Source organism: Mytilus californianus, unplaced genomic scaffold, assembly GCF_021869535.1.
Source record: "Mytilus californianus isolate M0D057914Y unplaced genomic scaffold, xbMytCali1.0.p SCAF_14, whole genome shotgun sequence".
Lineage (NCBI taxonomy): Eukaryota > Metazoa > Mollusca > Bivalvia > Mytilida > Mytilidae > Mytilus > Mytilus californianus.
In genome coordinates this window covers 17,337,460-17,352,400 of record NW_026262626.1, presented here as the reverse complement: position 1 = coordinate 17,352,400, position 14,941 = coordinate 17,337,460, and the positions used below count along the sequence as shown (strand labels likewise).

The 14,941-nt window shown below is 32.3% G+C and overlaps 1 long non-coding RNA gene across 1 annotated transcript; it reads right to left on the bottom strand.

Annotated features, from left to right (window-relative positions):
* Nucleotides 1-1,888: 1,888 nt before the first annotated feature.
* LOC127724855 (uncharacterized) lies at nucleotides 1,889-14,725 on the bottom strand. Its single transcript, XR_007992758.1, has 3 exons — nucleotides 14,589-14,725; nucleotides 5,221-5,414; nucleotides 1,889-2,706 (listed from the first exon to the last, which is right to left on the bottom strand). It is a non-coding gene; the product is annotated as an uncharacterized LOC127724855 (long non-coding RNA).
* Nucleotides 14,726-14,941: the final 216 nt, after the last annotated feature.

Sequence of the window (14,941 nt, the reverse complement as noted above, 5' to 3'; positions counted from 1 at the left end):
TTTATTTAGATTTTCAACGCTTTCAATCAAATAATTTTGTTCAATATTTAACACTTTAAGCAAATGATTAGGCATTGGGATCATTTGGATTCATAATATGTTTTTAGTCCTCTGCTTAAACAGAGTATCTTTTTTCATCAAATTGGAAATCAGAATTTCTTTAGGAAATAAACAATACCCCATCCCCTTTTTAAATGGTCATGCCCTTATATATCTAAATGTCTGCATGGTATACTTAGCCATACATTTTTAGTTGATTGGAGGGTGTAAATTCAATATGGTTATTGAAATGATAATCTTTTATATGCATACCGAAGACTTTTAGGGAATCTGTAGTATCAATGTCTCGGGATCGTCTTAGGTGTGTAAGTTGTGAAACAAAATTTGAATAATGATATTTATATGCAAACTAAATGGATCTGAAATTTATATGATGTATGTGAAAAAAATAAACGAGTACGGTGCGGGTGGTATGACACCAAGTCAACCAAAACCTACCCGAATTATAAATCATAGCCTCCTTACTTAATTTAATCCGAAATTAAGCTTGCCAGCTCTTTTGCTAAGGACTAGAGTTTAAAAATAACATTTGCTAATAATCCTTTATATTAAAACGTGTATTCCCGAGCGTATAATTTGAGACAAGTATGTGTTATAGTAGTCACACTGACAGGTATTATGCACAGAAATAGGGTAAATTGTAGTTGTGTCGTCTTAAACGTAGTTAAGTGGTATGTTTCTTTCAACTACATCAGACTGAATAAATGATAACCTCCCTTTTTTACATGTGTTTGCTTACACTCCATATTAACTAGAATTATTTCTTGTAATTTATTCATCAATTCATCTTCGATACCTTCAGGAGCTATAAAATGTTGAACAGTGTGAACGCCTTACGGGAGTGATTGTGCTTGATTTCATATGATGAAGCCATAATATTCCAATCAGTTTTATTGAGGTCTGGAGCTGGCATGTCAGTTACTGCTTGTAGTCCTTTGTTTAGTTATGTATTATCGTAATTTTGTTTAGTTTCTTTTGTAACATATTCTGACATCGGACTCGAACTTCTTTTAAACGGAGTTTTTTTTCTGTGCGTATTGCTGAGTGTGTATTTAATCTACATTGGCTAAAGGGATGGGGGAGATTTAGATATCACTAAACACGCATTGTAGCGCCTGTCCCAAGTCACGAGCCTCTGGTCTTTGTTAGTCTATTTAGCTTTTTTTAATTGTAAAACATTCATATGTTTAGGAGTTTAGTATGACGTCCATTTTCACTGAACGAGTACACATTTTTGTTTAAGAGCCAACTGAAGCCTCGTGGTGCGGGAATTTCTCGCTGTGTTGAAAACTAATGATCGGCTTTTCACTGTTTTCATTCTTTGTAGGGATTGTTGACTCTTGAACACATTCTCCATTTCCATTTTCTATTTTATCTTGTCAAATGTTACTAGTCTTGACGCATGCTAAGGTTATTCTTTAGTTTCATTGGATTTATTTGTGTAAGTTCACATCTAGACGGTAAACAAAACTTGTTACTAGTTTAAGTATTGCATAATATCATGGTCGTATCGCGTTAGGAACAGTTAAATTTCAAATTACAAACGTTCGCTGTTGGCACTGCATAAGCAAACTCGGATAACAGCCATACGTACACTGTATATAGCTACTTCTGGGAAGTAACTCTTTATCTTTAAGTTTCTCTCATTTAATAATTAAAACAAAAATGCATAAAAGAAGGGGAAAAAGACAAACCGGTAATATATCAAAATCAAATACAACACGAGGACACACTAAACTATAAAGAATAAAAGATAACAGTTCATACAAAACTGTACTGAAAACTTGAAATAAAGAATATTAACTCCAACAAATGAAATGTGTCAAAATTTCAAAATTATGCCAGAGAGATTCGCCAAAATTTAATTCTCTATAAGGCATTTATTGGTGATATATAGGTTACATTTTTGAATATTATGTTATAAATACATTATAGCGATGAAAAGTACGAAAAAAGCATTTGGAAAACACAACATGATTAATATTATTTCTGTTGTGTACAAATATTGTGCTATTCACTTTTTGAAAGGAATTCTGACTTCCTCAAACGGTAATATGAGTGTAACGTACTCATCACCTTCATTATAACGAACAACCTGTTTGGTCAGCAGATACTTCATCAGTACATTCACAGCTCTAGTGTTAACCATCGCCAAGGCCAAAAAAAGCAACAGAAAGTGGCTTCATTTCTTGAAAACTTAGTGCATATCCTAGAGTACACGACAAAATTAGATGGTCGCAATCATTTTTCAATAAATCATACGATTGAATTATATCAGCATTATCTCTAAAGTATTGGGCAACAGCAACGGAAACTTGATTCGGTAATCGTTTTAACTGTGTTGTGGAAGTGCTATAGGTTACCAGCGAAACATTTATGTTTCTACACAATTTCATCGTGTCTTCATGTATTGCTACTTTGTTTTGAAGGTTGTTTCTGCCATCACCACTAAAGTGAATAAGTGTGAATTTTCCTGCTTTTTTGTCGATCTTTGTGACAATAGCATGATTATCGTATACATCAAACCAGCAACCTCTTACATGAGCACCTTCGTAAAGTGACTCAAAATCAGTGACTCTTGAAGATGGCACAAATTCCATTGCCTTTCTTAAAGACGATACAGTATCCAGTTGATCTTTAAAGAAACTAAAAAAAACATGTAAACTGAGGTTTAGTATGACAAAAAAAATGATCTCGTCTGTGACATAAAGTCGCAGTATGCAAGACATAAAGGAATACTATCCGGTGGTGTCGGCGTAAACTATTTGTATGAAGCTTTACAATTCATAAGGAAGACCTGAATGCTTCATATCTTGTATGCATATAACTTGTGTTACGAAGTTTCTGCTTGTCATATGGCAATCGTCTTTGGCACGATTTAATGGTCGGCGATTGATTGGTATAAAAAATGTCATGCGAATGTTTCACTTATTTTCAGTATTAGAATAACTTTATTTGCAATATGGGTTTCTTGCAACGTCTACTTGTCCGTCAAATAGGGTTTATCTCATTTCAGGGTCAGTGATCAAGTTGAAAGTTACGTGATTATGTATATTTCTCAAATACTTTTAGCAGAAGGAAAACTATAGGTAGTGTATGCATTATTGTAAGGTGTAAGACATGCCAGTCTGGTAGGTTTAATCCTACCTTAACCTATTTTTTTATTGTTCATTGGTAATTGTTAAGTTTTTGTTTTGGGTCTGTGTTTTTGTCTTTTTATTTTTTTTGGCAAGTACTTAAAGCAATAGGTCAACTGTATTTGGTGTATCGAATGATTGAAAGGTGTCTGATAGATTTTATCTGAGCTTGACCCCCTGTTCATGGTTCATTGGTCAGTTATACATTTTTGTATTTTTGTCGTTTTCTTTGTATTTTATACTAATAGCAATACGTCTGCTATATTTGGTTAATTGTAAGCTGTACATGTATGTTTTGTATGAAAACTCTAACCTTGACCTCATTTTCATTGTTTAGTGGTCAATATAAAGTTTTTAGAAATTTTGTCAGTTTGTCAATTATCATAGGCAATAGGTCAACTATATTTGGTAAATGGAATAGTTGTAAAGCTAACATGTCTGTCAGACATGATTTATCATACCTTGTCATAGACTTTTGAAAATGTAAAATTGTTGTGATAATAGTAGTAAAACATTGATTTTCAAAACTCTGCAAGATAAAGTCAATGGTCCCTAAAGCAGGCGAGACACTTTGGTGTGTGCCCTCTTGTTTTATAACGTTCTGAATAATCAAATATTTTAAATGTAGGAGTAACGATCATCACACACATATACACACATACATGTAGACGGAACGCTTTAGATAGTTTCCATCAAAGTTGATTGATTTGAAAGACCTTCAGCGTTGAACATTAGCAATTTCAAATTATTGAACTGTTTTTCATTTTAGTCTGTTCTTATTAATTACAGAATATTTACTTGCTTAATTAATACAAAAGTTAACTCGCGTGGAACATTACCTACAAACTCTTCATATACACATGAGTTCAACAGTCAATATGGTCAAGTATTTAATAAATCGTTTTGATTTTTATATTTTAATAATAATAATTATGATTAATTTACTGTTTGCAAAAGTAGGAATTATTCGAAATACTAAGGATTTTCTTATCCCAGGCATAGATTATCTTAGCCGTATTTGGCACAACCTTTTTGGAATTCAGGGTCCTGAATGCTATTCAACTTTATACTTGTTTGGCTTTGTAACTATTTTGATCTGAGCGTAACTGGTGAGTATAAGTGTAGACGAAACGCGCGTCTGGCGTAATAAAATATAATCCTGGTACATAGGATGACTATTCAACGGGTTTAAATTTTCAATATATTAAGGAATTATTACAAAATTAAGAAACGTTTTTATTACAAAATATTGTAACTTCATCGTCTTTCTAAGTAATACTGTTTTAATACATGTATAAACATAATCATATATCAATATGTTTGTATCAAGCTACGATAGAGGGGCCGCGGTGGCCGAGTGGTCTAAGTAGTTACTACTGTGATTACTAGCCAGTCAACACTGAGGTTGTGAGTTCGAACTCTGCTCGTGCAGGTGCACTCGACTCCAATCTTAATTGACTAGGATTGTCAGTTTTCCTATCGAAGGTCGGTGGTTTTCTCCGGGTACTCCGGCTTCCTCCACCAATAAAAACAGACCGCCACGAAATAGCGCAAAAGAGGTGCTCAAAAATGGCGTTAAACACCAAACAATCAAATCAAATCAAGCTACGATAGAGGAGAACTAATATATTATGCAAATGCAGAAGAAACTGACGATACCTATATCAACCAGTCATGTTACAATCAAAGTTTATGATTGTATGTGATTGTATTGTGTATGTATTTACCTCTTGTTTCACATGTGAGTGTGACGGAGTGTTTTTAAAGGAATCATATTGTATTGTATTGTATTGTATAATAAGATTTTTTTTTTTCAAATATGTGTGTTTGAAGAGTTTTAAAACAGTTTTATTTCACATGTATACAAAAATACGAGTTATTGCATATGTATTCCAAAACAGAAAACATACATCATGTACATTGTGACACTAAAATAAACACATATATATAAACAAAAAACCCGCAGATGATGTGTAAATACTTTATATTTTTGACAGATTTAAAAACCAAGATCACTACTCACGCTAGGGGGCCAATGCAGAACGTACATCTCGTCACAAACTTCAAAAATGGATATCGGAACATTATTTGTCAGAACTTTAGTATCCTCTTCTGTTTTCTGTGCTAATGAATTTCCTATTGGCAGCAAAGCAACAGTAAAAAATAGTCTGGATGCACTGAATCCTTGTTCTATAAACACCATCCGATTACTTTAACCTGAAAGAAGAAGTTAGAATTGGTGGTTAAACTATCAAAATTTCACATATATGATTTGTAATTAACCAGTAATACAGTTAATCTCTCATATAAATTGCACAAATTATATGTGGGAAGATTCTTCAATAAACATAAAAACACTGAAGGAATTTTGCATTACAAGAAGATACGCTGAGTCGTACCAACTCTTCAGGTAACAGTCCCAATGAATACATTTGTCATTCCATTGACAACATTGAAATTGATTTACTGGCGTTCAGCTTACTACTGCATTTTGTTTTATTTTATTAGCGACTAAGTATACACATCAACGCGTAATCTTGACCATGTAATTAACTTGTACGGAATAAAAGACAAAACCTGCTGCACATAAGGGGGCTTCTTGTCTAGGTACTTTCGACATGGTTTAATATAGTTGAATGTGATTAATAATAATGCGTGTACTGCATTGCCATTTGTTTTCTCATACATGACAAGTCTTTGGTATTCAATAACGTGTAAGTCCTTGTAATAACTAATGAATTTATATAAAGTGATGCATTTTTATCGAAGTGTTAAAGTAAAAGGCTATTCTCTAACACGTTACCTATACGAAATAGAAGAATATCATAGCATTAGTAATATTCACGTTAAAAGGAAAGACACAATAGGTTATCAATACCATGTGTTTACAAATACTTGCATAACACCTTTTTAAGAGAATTTAACTATAATAAATAATAACACGTCTTTGATGGTATTTAACACAAAATCGTTAGGCTAAAAGTAAAATATATGCATTCTTCTAAACAGTGTTTTTTACAAATTAGCTGATATTAAGGTGTTCAATTCGTTCCACCGTTACAATGTCATGTTAACATAATATTGTAAATACCGTAATAATAATTTTCACTACACGACAACCATGTTCTTTGCACAATTTTAAAATTAGAATTCTTCATATTTCTAAGTACAATAGACAAAACATAAAAGCTTACAGAGAAATATAGAAATATAGGAGAAAAAACGCATACATTTACTGAATTATTCTGCCTTCTGAAACTGTGCATAGTTTAGTGAATAACGCAAACTGTAAGATTAACGTTGCAGCAATATGAATATTGTCATATATGGGCGACAGCTATTATATAGCATATCCCTTATACAATATACGTTTTATGGTCAAAACAAAAAAGACACGTCCATTCTTATTTTTTTTAAATATACGAAACTACTTTATTATCAGGGTTACAACTTCAATTTAGGTGCGATTTTTCTAATGGGTAGGTTATGATGGGAAGTTGGAGATTTTTACACAAAACTGGCATCATATTTTGTTACTCTAGCTGCGACGAGTTAAAAAATGGCGGAACACTTCGTAAATATAAAAACGTCTGAATTTTTTTACGTTTATTTTAGGTCCACCAGAGAACTTTGTATAAGTCTGTAAAAGATGCAACGATTGTGTACACACTACAATACAATTTCGAATCGTTTTAAATTATCAACCGAAAGGATAATTCAGTGCTGCGAGATGTGCTCGAAATTTACTATGAGAAAATGAAAGCCATTTCCAATAATAAACTGTCCTAGTTACATGTAAATATGAAACGTCTAAACTTAAATAGAACCAAAGTCCCCTTTTTCATACAAAAGCTATTTAAGTCTTCTAATCTTTAATAGGATTTACAGTTTCCCAACCAAATACCTTCTCAGTAAGATTTTTATTAATCTCCCAGCCGATCGATGATATTATCACTTACTTATAAGTGTCGTTTTGACAGAATTTGCATGTTTGGTGTACATGTAGTTACCCCATCTACATTTAAGAAGAATATTGTTAACCAAAACTGACATTATAATAGAGGTTTATCTACAAACTCTTTCTTTATGATGCTAATTATTTTTTATAGACAGTGATGTCTTTTAATGCAAATATGATAAAACATGTACAAGAGAGACAAAAGATACCAAAGGGACATGAAACGTCTAAAAGGTCGAAAATAAACTGACAACGCCATGCCCAAAAAAAAACAAAAAGACAAACAAGTGTACACAAAACCCAACATAGAAAACTGAAGACTGAACAAAACAAACCCAACCAAGAACAGAGGGTTATTTCCGGTGCTCCGAAAGGGTGGGCTGATCCTGTTCCCCATGTGGCACCCGTAGTGTTGCTCATTTGAGTACAAACTAGATATTTTTTAATGAGGTAGTAATTGGCTTTCTATCAACCTTTCAGCTATGTTTCATTAAATTAATTATAAATTATACGGTATGTACTATAATTATTTTCTTTTAAATTTTAAAATGAAAGTAAACAAAAATTTTCACATAATTTGAACAGAATTATTTAACATAAGGATTCGCTGCTGCTCATCTCAATGGTCTATCTGGCACAACCACATATATAATAAAACAAATTTGATTGGATCCACCAAAAGAGCAACACATTAAAACCCCTTTTGCGTATTTCTGTTAAGTTCCAAACCAGTATTAGCATGTTGAATACCTCAACTGATAATGGTAAACACTAACTCTTTCGACATTTTTATTAATTAAAAGTATTTCGAATCTCGATAAAGAAATCTGCCCGACTTTAGAAATGCTAATGCGGGTTTTAGATGGATAATTCTATAAACAGATGAACAGACATGGATTTTGTTCATAAAATTTTTATGTTGTACATATATGTTGTATACTGAACCCTAATTATCAGTATTCAGTCACATACAGGTCCTGATCAATAAAACAATAATTGACAGAATCATATCTATGACATACTCTTAAATGATTTTGTACAGACTTTGGGATATTAATGTTAAGATCCACTATGTCTTTTAACTTTATACGTTTAGTTTTGTCAAAATGAATGGATGATAATAACTTGGTGAACTATGAAGTCTTAATTATATCAACCAAGGTAGAAGGTTACTAAATAAAATGTTGACAACCGTGTCCACCAAAAGTAACAAGTTCGTTTAATAAAACTCAAGCATCATATCAGTTTCACGGCTGTGACCTCTTATTTGAATCAGCGAGGTATACTTTGTCTGTTACTTAATACGATATTTGCATCTACTTTGTATCTCTCTTTTTGATGGTCAGAAATTTGGCGAACGGTAGCCTTATTTTGTCATTGAAAGCTGCACTACTGCTCGAATGCGGGAATTATAGGGCTCGTTTTTCGCCTGTTGGAAAAAGATGGTCTTCCTCTATACCAAGCACGCAATATTTTGGAGCAAAGATTGGTTGGTCCGGGTTAAAAATCATGTGTCAGGGTAAGATTACGTGTCTTCCTGTGGTATAAAATCAATATAAAAAAGAAGATGTGATATAATTGCTTTTGAGACAATCTTCACAAAAAACCAAAGGACACAGAAATAGCCAAATATATGTCACCATACGGAGTTCAGCAATAAGCGAAGCCCATATCGCATAGTCAACTATAAAAGGCCCTGAAATGACAAATGTAAAACAATGCAAACGAGAAAAAACTAACGACCTATTAAATGAACCCAGAAAAAAACGAAAAACAAATATGTTACACAGCAACATACGACAACCGCCGAATTAGAGGCTCCTACTTAGGACAGGCACATACATGTAGAATGTGGTGGGGGTAAACATGTTAGCAGGATCCCAGCCGTCCAATAACATGGGACAGTGGTGTTACAGTACGACATAAGCACGAACTAAAACTAATCAGTTGAAAAAAGCTGAACTTATCAGATGGATACAAATAGAAGTACATCTAACAAAAACACAGAGAGGACGTAGCCGGATATTTATACATCCCAACAACAAAAAGAGACCAAGTATACATCACAGATTAATTGCAATTACTGACAGCTAATTCGAGGCCAATAACAATTCATTAAACAATTATGCATTTTAGACTTAACTATCAATCAGTAAACATCCGACATCCAATGGGTATAGTGTAAAGACGTCATAAACAGTTAGAGAAAAATATGACCTTGTGCAATGCGAAAATAAAGGTATCGACAGATTGTAGATCCATGAAAGAGCATATGTATATAACAATACTATTTAGTTTGCTTTTAATTCACTGATAACACAATTAATTATAATACCAATAAGAATAATATTCAAAGATCTAATTACAGTGGTGAGTTGGTAACCTTTTAGAATACTTGTATTTATACGATCGATAAGTGTAACATTTAGGACGAGAAAAATGAATAAGTCTGGTTGATATTCTTCTTCTCCTTCTAAATATTCATGTTTGAAATACATATGCAACGAACGCTTATATGGCCCTACATTCTATAAATACTATTTTTGTTCCACTTGAAATGTTGCTTTTATCCCCATTTCAAAAAATCCTTGATCCGCATCTGACAACGAAATCGTCTTATATTACTAGTCTGTTGTTCAATGTTACTTACAAATGTACCTTACACATTTCCGTTAATGAATTATTCAGTAAAATGATTTCAGTGACCCCCTTTTCACGGGGAGTAATCTCGTCATATCGAGGAGCGTTAAGTAGTTATTTTTTCATAGTTTTGGTAAGTTAGACATGACTGTGTTAAGTGTTTTTGATGACAAACAATTTCAAAAAATAAACATTCAAATATATTGTTAAATGAACATCTAATCATAAATTAAAGCTGGTAAGTATCTTTGTTTATAGCTAATGTGTTAGTACATCAAAATTTGTATCATATAGTTATCAATTTGAAACAGAATATTGCTTGCGTATGTCGAAAGGTAAAAGTTGTGATTCGTTCTTAATGCACACATAAAAGTGGTGTGCTTACATCACATATTTCGTTATGATATAAAATACCGTCAATTATTCCGAAAATAGCTACTCTTTCACACAATTTAAAATTACAGAAAAGTCGGTGTCATGGTTTATTTCATGTTCAACATGGTTCAATAATGTGATTCGTGTCGTTGATGAAGGAAGAATAACGATCGAAATAAACAGACAGTGTACAACAATTGAATTGTTTCTTTTTTAAATCGTTTTATTTGGAATACAATTAAAAGGACATATGAACGCATATACAATGTAGTATTATATTATATAAAGTTCATGCGGTATGATTGCCAAAGAGATAACTATCAACCCGAGACCAAAATGACATAGATGTAAGCAACTATATGTCGACGTACGGCCTTCAACAATGAGCAAAATCCATACAGTTTGTAATAATCAATGATAAAAATGGAAATTATATCGGCTTTATTCTATTTCGAAATTGTGATCTTTCATATATTTGAATTCGGAACTTTGTGAATATTGTTTTTATTTTCATTTCCCAAATAGTTTATAAAACAAATATTTATTGAACTTTTGTCCATGTCACGTGTAAAAATTTTGTTTCGTGGATGGTTGAAGACTTATGTTGTCCTAATAATACCGTTTGATTCGTTTTAGTTGGGTTACTACATCACGGGCGTATAACCCCACATCTGCTTTTATTCATCATATACTTGTTCAATATATAACAACAGATGTTTAGTTTGCTAAACAAAAAATAAAACAAAAAATACTACGTTTTTAAGTAAACGTCTTAAACTATTGTGCAATTGATGCTGCTTACGACATCCCGACAGAGTATATCAAGGAAAGACGGAAAAAATATTCTATGTGAAACAGAAAAAGTGCCTCTGGTTTTTGTAATTATTATATCGAAAGCTAGTGTGAAAGAGCAGTAACTAATTAAATTAAATCGCAGAAAAAAGTAAAAAAAAACAAAACAACAACAGTACCAAACTCCGAGGAAAATTCTAAAAGGAAATTCCCTAAGCAAATGGCAAAATCAAAAACTCAAACACATCAAATGAATGGATAACAACTGGTATATTCCTGACTTGGTACAGGCATTATATTTTGTAGACAATGGTGGATTAAACCTGGTTTTAAAGCCTGCTAAACCTCACATCTGTATGACAGTCGAATTAAAATACATTATATTGAAAATGATGTCTGAATAAAACAAAGACACATAAGGTAAAAATGTCAAAAATTGAGGTACAGCAGTCAACGCTGAGTTATAATCTTAATCACTATAAAAACAAACAAATATGTCAACAAAGAAACACAAAAATACTGATAGACAAAACACAGTTTTTTTTTTTTTCATTCTCATATCACAACACAATGACGCGATGTATAAGTACAGAGCCACTTCAATTAGATATCACCATAACAGACTAAACAGTAAAAGAAATATCCATAAAGACAAATAAAACAATACTATAACACGTCATTCTGATGACAAACAACATCAGTACCTATCATCTATACTTGAAGACCATAATTTTTTATTTGTAAAGTTGATAAGGAATATTTATGAAACAGGTCTTGGTATCTTCTGATGAACTTGTTTTTTTGAAATTTTGAAATACCCTTGGTTCATCAGCTTTGTGCTCAGACACTGGTGACATTGTACAATGTCTGAGTTGCAGCTGCATGCTCTTGAACACAGAATGAGTTTGTTAATTTATATCCCATATGTAGGTGAAGTTGGTATATTGCTTCCTACATGTAACAGGGGGAATTGATAATTTCAAAATTTAAATCTTATCGTTTGTCGTAGATTCTGGTACTGAAATGACCGCTCGTGTCAAATTCGATATATAAGTCTAAAAATAAGACATAGGACGCCGTGTCTGTTGTTTTTTAAATATCTTGTTCTGGGTGATATATTGATAGAACTAATTAGAAAAGTTTGGATTGTGAATGGAAGTTCATCATCAATATATCTGACTGTGAAATTAAATGATCTGGTTTCTTTGATCTTCTTGTTTTTGACAATGGCTGAAGGAATTCCGACTCATACGAAAAAAAAGAAGTGGTCGGCAAGGAGAGGCGCACAGTTTGTTCCCATAGAAATGCCGACAATTATTTGAAAAAGTATATCTCTAAATTTAACAGATATGTTGTCAATTAAAAAACTTCAGCATACTGATCACTTGTTCCACTGTGTAGCATGCTTTACTTTTTTGTTTACTATTAACAAAATATCCCCTATGGTATCCCAAAGTAATAAATTTATAGCGCATGCTACCATTTTTTATGTTGAAAAGCATTGTGAATCATTTTTAGAGGATTTTTTAATTTCACATGGGGAATGGTGGAGAGTTTAAAAACCCTCACATGGGTAATACCACTACGTTAGTAAACAGTTTCACTGTATTTCTGAAGACCCTCTTTCACTGTGAAAGAATCTTTGTCAATCTAATGGACAATTATTTCGTCTTACATGTAGATGATCCGGCAATGAACGGTTGTAAGTATTGAATTTTGTGAAGCGTACTTATCTAATAAAAACAAGGTAAGTCCTCCGATGTGTTGCTCAATGTAATGTCCATTGAAGCCGTAAAGCACTTATGATTAGCCAAAATATCATCCTTGCCAAATGATGTTATTGTTTGTGGGATAACATGAGTACTCATTTATTCTTATTATATTACAAGATACTCGTATGTGTACGATTTGCATAAAAAGACAAGTTACGAAAAGTAAAATTATTTAGTGTACACTTTGCCGATTCCGCTCTTCAAATATGGTTGAAAAGGCCTTTTTCTTCTTAGTCAGTAAATTGTGTAACTTCTTTTAAAAACAAGCTTTTTCTAGACTCCTAACCGAACCATGTCAATCACTTAACCAAACCATAACAATTTCGATAGTTTGCCATTTCTGCGTTAATTTCTTGAAAACAACATATATATTATTTTGGATCTAAACCATGACAAACTTGATCAAAACCATGTCCAATTTCTAGACACTTAACCATACCATAACAATTTCGATAATTTGCCTATTCTGCGGTAATTTCTTCAAAACAACATTTCCAATGTAAATTGTTTGACTTAAAATACAGATTCACACATTTTATTTGGTTTTTATTTACTCGTTTGAATAGAGCTGAGGCAATCGTTCGGGGAAGTAACTTAACTTAACCATGTTAAATTTAAACAAACTATGACAAAATCACTGTACTAAACGCCCTTGGTATGACGAGGTTACTACCCGTGCTTTTAATTGTTTATTAGTAAAAGGGATAACAAACTATTAAATAATTTACTACAAGGGATATAAAAAAAAATATCTGAAAATGTCTTTTGTATTTGGACTGCGATAGCATTCCCGTTAAACAATTCAAAACAGAACTATCCTTATTGTACACACCTTATAATTAGTTCTAAAAAAACAACATGTATAGAAATTTTTGTATCAATACAGTTTATAATAAATGAAAAAGACTTATTTTTAGAAAGTAAATGGAATTGGTAGTCGAATCTCAACTTTTATAAACATGATAAATAGACAGATTCTAACAAAAAGTAAAATCACACTAATACTGAACTCCGAGGAAAATTCAAAACGGAAAGTCCCTAATCAAATGGCAAAATCAAATGATAAAACACATCAAACGAATGGACAACAACTGTCATATTCTTGACTTGGTACAGGCATTTTCAAAACTCTGGTTTCGATATTACTGAAAGGCTGGAATCCGGAAAACCGCGTAATAAATAAAAGTGCAAGATTTCAATCATTTCTTGTCATTATAAAATTATTTTATATGCCAAAAAATCAAATGAGTAGTTTCATAAGTCATGGAATACTTTTTTAATCTTGAGCGACAAATTTAATCAAACCCAATGGTTGACAAAAACCACTTCTGTTAGGTCCGTACGTCGAGTTACGTACGTATGTCATTGTATTGGTTATCTCCAGTTAGCATTGTGTATAATTTTCACAACATTTGGTTTAGGCAAACTTAAGTTAGAGAATGGAATCAAATTTCGGGACTAACGTACGTACAGCTGTACAGACGATCAGGAATAACAATTAATGCTCCTACTGCTGCGGACGAACCATTAAAACAGAATCGAAGCTTGCATTCGTTTTGATAGGTTATCTTTTATAAAAAAACTTCCCTCTTTTTATGACACCGTAGGTTTATCACTACATTGCCCATATTGAAAAATATACGACAATAGGATTGACATTTATCATGAAACAACTGCGATGGTCTTTTCGGAACAATATATCATATTTAGATTGGACAAGATGAAAGTATATGCGTTTCACACAAGAACACATTTACATACATATATATAGTGTTTGATGTTTTGCAATAGAAGTATTGCTGTTTGATCTTTTATCAATTTCTAAACAATATTTAAACATATGAATATACTTACCAAGATACAAATGCAGTTACAGTTATAACTATTTCAAGATTCTTTAGGCATTCAACATTCCACTTAAGTGTATGTGTCTATACAAATATGTTTACGGTTCATGAATTTCCGAACTGAGAAAAAACATATCAATTTGTATGAAGAAAATCACGTGATTCTTATTTGGCTACACTTTATAAAATACATCAAAATTAAATATTGCTTAGGTATTTAAATTACACGTAAGGTATTGTTTACAAATAATTACACCCCAGTTCTATTGTTATACTTCATAGTTTCTATTTCTGAAACAAGTGTAAATTGAATAGATCTATTGTTACGAATAACAATGGATTTTGACCACAGGGTGTGAC